Genomic DNA, 10287 nt, shown 5'->3' on the forward strand with positions numbered 1-10287 from the left:
TGGTTTTGGAATTAGGATGATATTGGCCTCATAAAAAGAGTTTGGGAGACTCCCATCTTTTTGGATGTTTTGGAATAGTCTGTGAAGGATAGGTGTTAGCTCTTCCTTAAATGCTTTGTAGAATTCTCCTGTGAAACCATCTGGTCCAGGGCTTTTGTGTATTGGGAGTTTTTGATTACTGCTTTAATTTGTTTTGCTGTTATTGGTCTGTTCAGGCTTTCTGCTTCTTTTTCATTGAGTTTTGGAAGATTATATTTTTCTAGAAATTTGTCCATTTCACCTAGGTTTTCAAATTTCTTGGCATACAGTTATTTGTAATAATTTGTTACAATTCTTTGTATTTCTGTGGTATCAGTTTTAATCTGTCCTCTTTCATTTCTGATTGTATTTATTTGGCCGTTCTCTCTTTTTATTCTTGATGAGTCTGCTTAAAGGCTTGTTGGTTTTGTTTATCTTTTCAAAGAACCAGCTCCTGGATTCATTGATTCTTAGAATTGTGCTTTTAGTCTCTATGTCATTAAATTCTGCTCTCATCTTGGTTATTTCCTTCGTCCTGCTTTCTCTGGGCTCTTTGTTGTTGTTCCTCAAGTTCTTGTAAATATAGGGTTAGGTTGTATATTTGAAATCTTTCTATCTTCTTTAGGTGGGCCTGTATTGCTATGAAGTTCCCTCTCAAGACTGCCTTCACTGTGTCCCATATGTTTTGGTTTGTTGTGAGTTCATTTTCATTTGTTTCCAGAAACTTTTGATTTCTTCCTTAATCTCATTCTTGACCCATTCATTGTGTAATAGCATGCTATTTAATCTCCATGATTTTGAGTATTTGGGGCTTTTTCCTTAGGGTTGTTTTGTAGCTTCAGTCCTTTGTGGTGTGAGACAATGCTTGGTATGATTTCAATTTTCTTGGAGTTGTTGAGGCTTGTTTTTTGTTCTATCATGTGGTCTATCTTTGAAAATATTCCATGTACATTTGAAAAGAATGTGTATTTTGCTTCTTTGGGATGGAGGCCTCTGTATATCAGTTAAGTCCATTTCATCTAGGGTATTTTTTCAATGACACAATATCTTTGTTGATATTTTTTTTGGAAGATCTGTCCATTTTTGATAGTGGGGTATTAAAATCCCCACTCTAATGTGTTGCTGTCAATATCTTTCTTGAAGTAATCAAAGATTTTCTTTATGCATTTGGGTGCTCCTATGTTGAATGCAGATATATTTACAATATTTATGTCTTCTTGCCTTGAGTATTATGAAGTCACCTTCTAGGTCTCTCTTTATGGACCTTTTTTGGAAGTCTATTTTGTCTGATATGAGTATTGATAACCCGGCTTTTTTTTTTTCCTGTCCATTTGCTTGGAAGATTTGTTTCCAGCCCTTCACTTTCAGCCTGAGCAGGTCTTTTATCCTGAGGTGGGTGTCTTGTAGGCAGTATATGTGTGGGTCATGTTTTCTTATCCATTCAGCTATTCTATGTGTTTTGATTGGAGCATTTAATCCATTTACGTTTAAGGTTATTATTGATAGGAACTTATTCCTTGCCATTTTTGTATCTGTGCTCCACTCTCCTTCTCTCTCTTTTCCTTCCCTTCCTTAAAGCAGTCCCTTTAGCATCTCTTGAAGAGCTGGTTTGGTGGAGGTGTATTCTTTTAGACTTCTTTTGTCTGGGAACTCCTTATTTGGCTTTCTATCTTGATTGAGAGCCTTGCTGGGTAAAGTAGCCTTGGTCACAGACCTCTGGTTCTCATTACTTGGAATATTTCTCGCCATTCTCTTCTGGCTTGGAGCGTTTCCATTGAGAGTCAGCTGTTAGCCTTATTGGGGTTCCCTTGTATGTTACTTCCTGTTTCTCCCTTGCTGCCTTTAATATTCTCTCGTTGTCTTGAAATTTTGCCATTTTAATTATGGTATGTCTTGAGGTGGGCCTCTTTGGGTTCCTCTTGATTGGGACTCTCTGTGTTTCCTGGATTCGTGTGACTTTTTCTCTCATTAAATTAGGAAAGTTTTCCATGATTACTTTTTCAAACAGCTTTTCCATCCCTTGCTCTTCTCCTTCTCCTTCTGGTATCCCTATTATACAGATATTATTATGTTTCATGTTGTCTTGCATTTTTCTTAATCCCCCTTCATTCTTTCTGAGCCTCTTTTCCTTTTCTTGCTCTTTCTGAGTGTCTTTTTCTACTTTGTCCTCCAGTTTGCTGATCTGATCTTCTGCTTCATCAATCCTGCTTTTGATTCCTTTTACTGTGTTCTTCCATTCAGGAATTGTATTGTTCATTTCCTCTTGGCCCTTGTTGATAGTTTCTATTTCCTTTTTCATGTTGATATAGTTTGCAGTGAGTTCGTTGTAGCTTCTCTGTAGTTTCTGGTAGCTCATTGTGAGCTTATTGAGCTTCCTGATAACCATTGTTTTGCACTAAATATCTGATAGTTGAGTTGTCTCTATTTCATTTAACATTCTTTCTGAGGCTTCCTCCTTTCCCTTCATTTGGGGATTGTTTCTTTGTCTTCTCATTGTTTGTGAGACTCTTCTTGTTAGCCTCTGTTTCTTAAATTGATCTGTTCTGGTTTCCTGTGATTATGGTTTGAACTTCTGTGTAGAATACCTGTGAGATTCAGTGGTGCAGTCTCCTTCAGGCATCCTGGTGTTCACAGCTTCTCCCTACTCTTTTTTGTGATCAGTTGGATGAGTAAGGCAAAATGGTTTAAGACAGCAAGACAATATTCTATGGTATTTACATTAGCAGCCAGTAGAGAAAAGATGGGAGACCCTTTGGCTACGTATAGCGTTAATCATGATCTTCCACCCTACTAGTCACATATTAGAAAGGATGGAAAGAAGATAAGACTCTTATTTGGGACGAAAGGATTGTTAGTTGGATCTGGAAAACTGTGAGGCTATGGGAGGTCAGATTCTGAGGTAGGGTGGGAATAAAGAATAGTAAATAGGAGTGGTGTGTAAAAGAATAGAGATAATCCCTACAATAATAGAGTTCAGGAAATTGTAAAGTGGCCTGAGATCTGAGGTGGGGGGTGTTGTGTAGTATTTACAATTGTATGAACTAGGTCTTATTTACAGTAATATTAAAACAAGAATCATGTGGCAGAATCTATGAGATCTAGATAAGAAGAATAAGGCGTATAGAACCTTGAGTGGTGTACTAATAGAACACAAATGAAGGACAGTAAATTAGCAACACACTATGAATGAAATAACAGGGGGAAGCTATCAAACAACAGTATAACCAGCCAAGCCAAGAAGATTATATAGAAAGAAAAAGAATACCAAAATACTATTAAAATAAAAAAAGTCAGAAAAATGAGAAAAAGATAAAACAAATTTGCAGTAACTTGCAGGCTCAAAAAAAAAATAAAAGGTAAAAAAGCAGAAGATGGAATGCGGGACAGATGAATTTGGAATGGAAGGAATACTAGGATGAAAGGAAGAGAAACATAAAGAGTTGAGAGATATAAAAATAAGAAGAATTAAAAAATAAAAACGTTACTTAAAATACAAGGTAAAATCAAACAACAACAGCCAAAAAGAACCCCCCCCCCCCCCCCCCCCCCCGCCCCAAAACACCCTCTTGTTGGTTTCTAACTGGCCAAACCAGTTTTTCTGGTCTTCTTGGCTTCAGGAGGTTGAGGGGCGATTGGAATTCTTTTCACCCTTCCCAGTCAGACCTCTGTCAGTTTGTTGTGTACTGTCCCCAGGGCTAGCCTCGTGCTCTGATGAGGGGATCTGATGCTTCAGTTTCAAGGTGTAAGCTCAGGGGGTTGCAAGGTGTCTCGTCTTTTCCCCAATTTCACCACCTCAGGTTCTATGTTCCCGGGAAGCATCCGCATCTTAGATTCTAGGTTCGAGGTTTAAGCTCTAGGGATGGGAGGGGTTGCGTCCTTCCCCCAATTTCCATGCTGTGGGCTCCAGGAATCCGTGAGCACTGTGTCTTTTCTGGGTTCACAATGTGAGAGTTGGGAATCCAGAAGTGGTGTGCACTTCCCCGAGTTCACTATCACAGGCTCCAGAAACCCAAGGATGCCTGTGCCCTTTCCTTGTTCAGGGTTGTGGGGTCTGGGTCTTCCATAGAACCACACTCTCACCGGGTTGGTTGCGTGGGTGCACGGCCAGGGCACCCTTCATCATGCAGGCTGGGGCATTTACTCCTCCCAGGGCTACACATAGGTTCTCCCAACCCCTGTGTGATTACCTCTTAGTCTCACTTCCCTCTCTGTGCCTTCAAGCAACAAGGCCTCCCCTGCTGCTAGTCAATCCTTGTTGTCCGGGGAGGGAGTGGTGACTCCCCTCTCCCAAGTGCCCTGTGGCAGACCTGGGAACACCAGGCCTGGGGGCTGCAACCTCCCTGCTCCCCGCGCTGATCCCTGGGTCCTTATTATCCTGAAGCAGTCTCCTTACCCTCTGGTTTTTCAATGTCTGCTATAATTTTTGATGTCCTGTTTTCACAAATGTTGTGATATTATTGGCCCCTTGCTCTGTTCCTCCACAGCTCTGCCAGTTTCTCTCCCATGCATTGGGGAAGGGGAATATGCTCCTTCCTGCAATGCCGCCATCTTCCCCTCAACCTAAAAATTATATTTTTCAATACGAGTTTATATCCATATTGTTTTGTATTAGTTTCAGGTGTACAGCATAGTGGTTAGACAATCATATACTTTTTAAAGTGTTCCATCAGACAGGCCTAGTACCCACCTGACACAATGCATAGTTACTACAACATTCTTTCAAGATTTTTAAAGTATATTTTATTTAAAAAATTATTTTATTTTTGTTCAATTACAGTTGTCTGCTTTTTTCCCCCCCTACTCCTCCCACCCTAGCCAAATCCAACTCCCTCCCTTGCTTCCACCCTCTCCCTTGATTTTGTCCATGTGTCCTTTATAGTAGTTCCTGAAAATCCTTCCCCCCATTGGCCTGTCCCCACTCCCCTCTGGCTATTGTTAGATTGTTCTTAATTTCAATGTCCCCGGCTATGTTTTGTTTGCTTTTATCTTTTGTTGATTATGTTCCACTTAAAGATGAGATCATATGCTATTTGTCCCTTACCTAGTGGCTTATTTCACTTAGCATAATGCTCTCTAGTTCTGTCCATTCTATCCCAAAGGGTAGGAGCTTCTTTTATCTCTCTGCTGCATAGTATTCCATTGTGTAAATGTACCATAGTTTTTTGATCCACTCATTTACTGATAGGCACTTAGGTTGTTCTTAGCACTTGGCTATTCCAAATTGTGCTGCTGTGAACATTGGGGTGCATAGGTTCTTTTGGATTGGAGTTTCAGGGTTCTTAGGATATAATCCCAAGTAGAATTGCTGTGTCAAAAGACAGTTCCATTTTTGGTTTTCTGAGGAATTTCCATACTGTTTTCCATAGTGGTTGTATCAGTATGCAATCCCACCAACAGTGCACTAGGGTTCCCTTTTCTCCACATCCTCTCCAACACTTCTTTGTTGATTTGTTTATGATGACTATTCTGACCGGTGTGAAGTGGTATCTCATTATGGTTTTAATTAGAATCTCTCTGATGGCCAGTGATGCGGAGCATCTTTTCATGTGTCTTTGGGCCCTCTCTATGTCTTTCTAGGAGAAGTATCTGTTCAAGTCTTTTGCACATTTTTAAATTGGGATTTTTGTCTCCCTGGAATGGAGTCATGAGAGTTTTTCATATATTTTGGAGATCAAACCCTAGTCCGAGGTATTCCTGGCAAATATGTTTTCCCATATAATTGGTTCTATTTTTCATTTTAATGCTGTTTCCTTTAGCCATTTAGCAGCTTTTGAATTTGATGAAGTCTCATTTATTTATTTTTTTCTTTATGTCCCTTGCTTTAGAGAACGTATCAGTGAACATGTTGCTATGTGGAATGCCTGAGATTCTCCTGCCAGTGTTTTCCTCTAGGACTTCTACGGTGTTACAACTTATATTTAAGTCTCTTATCCACCTTAAATGTATTTTTTGTGTATTTCGAGTTTCATTTTTTTGCATGTAGCTATCCAGCTCTCCCAAAACCATTTGTTGAAGAGGCTATTTTATGTTTCTGCCCCCTTTGCAAAATGTTTACTGACCATAAAAACTTGAGTTTATCTGGGCTCTCTATTCTGTTTCATTATTCTATGTGTCTGTTCTTATGCCAGTACCAGGCTGTTTATATTACAGTGGCCTTGTAATACAGTTTGATATCAGGTATTGTTCTTTTACTTTGTTCTTCTTTCTCAAAATTGCTCCAGCTATTTGGGGTCATTTAGGGTTCCATATAAATTTCTGAAATATTTTGTTCTATATCTGTGAAATATGTCATTGGTACTTTAATAGGGATTTTGTTGAATCTATAAATTGCTTTGGGTAGTTTGGACATTTTGATGATGTTAATTCTTTTGATCCATGAACATGGTACATGCTTCCATTTGTTTGTGTCTTCCTTAATTTCTTTCTTCAATGTTGTATGGTTTTCTGAGTACAGGTCATTTACCTCCTTGGTTAGGCTTATTCTTAGGTGCTTTATTTTTCCTGTTGCTATATCAAATGGGATTTTTTTTTCTGATTTTTGTTTCTGATATTTCATTGTTGGCATGTAAAAATGCCTTTGATTTCTGAATATTGACTTTGTATCCTGCTGTTTTACCAAATTCACTTATTAGGTCAAGTAATTTTTTTGTGTGGTCTATAGGATTTTCTATGTACACTATCATGTCATCTGCAATCAATGACAGTTTTGCTTCCTCTTTTCCAATTTGGATGCCTTTTATTTCCTTTTCCTTTCTGATTGCTGTGGCCAGGACTTCCAATACTATGTTGAATAGAAGTGGTGAAAGTGGACAATCTTGTATTGTTCCTGATCTTAGTGGAAAAGTTTTTAGTTTATGCCCATTGAGTGTGATGTTGGCTGTAGGTCTCTAGTATAAAGACTTTATTATGTTGAGGAATCCTCCCTGTATTTTCCCTTTGCTAAGTATTTTTATCATAAATGGGTGCTATACCTTATGAATGCTCTTTCTGCATCTATTGATATGATCATGTGACTTTTGTCATTTGTTTGGCTTATGTGATGTATTACATTTATTGATTTTCAAAGATTGTTTCATCCTTGTATCCCTGGGATGAATCCCACTTGATCATGGTGTGATCTTTTTTATGTATTTCTAGATATGGTTTGCCAATATTTTGTTGAGAATTTTAACATGTATGTTCATCAGTGAAATTGGCTTGAGGTTTCTTTCTTTGTTGTGTTTTATCTGGTTTTGGGATTAGGACGATGCTGGTTTCATGAAAAGAGTTTGGGAGTCTTCCATTTTCTTGAATTTTTGGAATAATTTGTGAAGGATGGGGGTGATCTCTTCCTTAAATGCTTTGTAAAATTCTCTTGTGAAACTGTCTGGTCCATCATGGCTTTTGTGTGTGGGAAGCTTTTTGATTACTGCTTCAATTTCATCATCTGTAACTGGTCTGGTTAGGCTTTCTCCTTCTCCTTCATTGAGTTTTAGAAAACTATCTTGTACTAGAAATTTGTCCATTTCACCTTGGTTTTCAAATTTCTTGGCATATAGTTGTTTGTAGTAATTCTTTACAATCCTTTGCATTTCTGTGGTCAGCTGTAATCTCTCCTTTTTCATTTTTGATTGTGTTTATTTGGGTCCTCTGTCTTTTTTTCTTGATGAGTCTGCTTAAAGGCTTGTTGATTTTGTTTATCTTTCTGAGGAACAAGTTCCTGGATATATTGATCCTTAGAATTTTGCTTTTAATCTCTGTGTCATTTAATCTGCCCTGATCTTGGTTATTTCCTTCCTTCTACTTGCTCTAGGCTGTCTTGGTTGTTGTTCTCCGAGTTCTTGTAAGTATAGGGTTAGGCTGTATATTTGAAATGTTTCTATCTTCTTTAGGTGGGCCTGTATTGCTATGAAGTTCCCTCTCAGGACTACTTTTGCTGTGTCCCCTAAGTTTTGGGTTGTTGTGAGTTCATTTTCATCTGTTTCCAGAAAGTTTTTGATTTCTTCCTTGATCTCATTCTTGACTCATTCATTGTGTAATAGCATGCTATTCAATCCTCGTGAGTTTGAATGTTTTGGGTTTTTTTTTCTTTGAGGTTGGTTTCTAGTTTCAGTCCTTTGTGATCAGAGAAAATGCTTGATATGATTTTAGTTTCCTTGAATTTATTGAGGCTTGTTTTGTGTCCTATCGTGTGGTTTGTCCTTGAAAATGTTTCATGTGCATTTGAAAAGAATATGTATTTTGCTTCTTTGGGATGAAAGGCTTTATGTATATCAGTTAAGCCCATTTTATCTAGGGCATTGTTCAATTCCACAATACCTTTGTTGATATTTTGTTTGTAAGATCTATCCATTTTTGTCAGTGGGGTGTTAAAAATCTCCTACTGTAATTGTGTTGCTGTCAATATCTTTCTTGATGTTGTCCAAGATTTTCTTTATGTGTTTGGGTGCTCCTATTTTGGGTATATGTATATTTACAATGTTTATGTCTTCTTGATGGATTCTTCCCTTGAGATTGTGAAGTCACCATACGGGTCTCTTTTTATGGCTCTTTTTAAAAAGTCTATTTCGTCTGATATAAGTATTGCTACCCTGGCATTTTTTCCTGTTGATTTGCTTAGAATATTTGTTTCCAGCCCATTACTTTCAGTTGGTGTATGCCTTTTGTCCTGAGGTGGGTCTCTTGTAGGCAGCATATGTGTGGGTCAATATTTCTTATCCATTCAGCTACTCTGTGTCTTTTAACTGGGGTATTAGACCCATTTACATTTAGGGTTATTATTGATAGGTACTTATTCATTGCCATTTTTTGTTCCTGTGTTGCTCCCTGTCTCTGACTGTTTACCTTCCTGTTCTTAAAGTAGACCTTTCAACATGTCTTGCAGAGTTTGTTTGGAGGAGACATGTTCTTTGAGGCTTCTCTTGTTTGGAAAGCTGCTTATTTGGCCTTCCATTTTAATTGAGAACCTTGCTGGGTAGAGTAGCCTTTGTTGTACACCTCTGGTTTTCATTATTGGACAATTTGTTGCCATTCTTTTCTGGCTTGGTGCATTTCCATTGAGAAGTCAGCTGCTAGTCTTATTGGAGCTCCCTTGTATGTTACTTCCTGTTTCTCCCTTGCTGCCTTTAACTTTCTCTGTGTCTTGGAATTTTGCCATTTTAATTATGATATGTCTTGATGTGGGCCTCTTTGGGATCCTCATGATTGGAACTCTGTGTTTCCTGGATATGTGTGACTTTGTCTTTCATGAAATTATGGAACTTTTCCATCGTTACTTTTTCAAACGTGTTTTATATCCTTTGCTCTTCTTCTTCTCCTTCTGATATCCCTATTCTATGAATATGTATATATTTTCTTAACTTTGGGTCAGAATACCCTATTTTTATAAGTATTTTTTATTGATTATGCTATTACAGTTTCCCCAATTTTCCCCCTTTATCCCCCCTCCACCCTGACCCTCCAATCCTCCTGCATCCCTCCACCTTAGTTTATGTCCGTGGTTTGTACATTTAAGTTCTTTGAGTCCTCTGTTTCCTATACCATTTTTCGTTTTTCCATGTCTATATTTTGCCTACTAATTATGCCTCTTCTTCCCTGTACCTTCCCCCTCACTATTCCTCTCTTCCCCCTCCCCACTGAACTCCCTCTGTGTGATGTCCATTTCTCTGATTCTGTTCCTGTTCTTAGTTTTTGTTTTCATTGTTTTTCTCTTCTTTTGGTTCATTTGTTAATAGTTGTGAGTTTGTTGTCATTTTATTGTTTGTATTTTTGATCTTTTCTTAGATAAGTCCCTTTAATGTTTCATATAATAAGGAATTGGTGATGATGAACTCCTTTAACTTGACCTTATCTGGGAAGCACTTTATCTGCCCTTCCATTCTAAATGAAAGCTTTGCTGGATAGAGTAATCTTGGATGTAGGTCCTTGCCTTTCATGACTTTGAATACTTCTTTCCAGTCCCTTCTTGCCTGTAAGGTTTCTTTTGAGAAATCAGCTGATAGTCTCATGGGCACTCCTTTGTAGGTAATTGTCTTCTTTTCTCTTGCTGCTTTGTATTTAATCTTGGGAAACTTAATGATGATGTGCCTTGGAGTGTTCCTCTTTGGGTCCAACTTCTTTGCAACTCTCTGGGTTTCCTGGACTTCCTGGAAGTCTATTTCTTTTGCCAGATTGGGGAAGTTTTCCTTCATTATTTGTTCAAATAAGTTTTCAATTTCTTGCTCTTGTTTTTCTCCTTCTGGAACCCATATAATTCAGATATTGGAACATTTCAGGCTGTCCCAGAGAATC

This window comes from Phyllostomus discolor, chromosome 2, assembly GCF_004126475.2.
Source record: "Phyllostomus discolor isolate MPI-MPIP mPhyDis1 chromosome 2, mPhyDis1.pri.v3, whole genome shotgun sequence".
NCBI lineage: Eukaryota > Metazoa > Chordata > Mammalia > Chiroptera > Phyllostomidae > Phyllostomus > Phyllostomus discolor.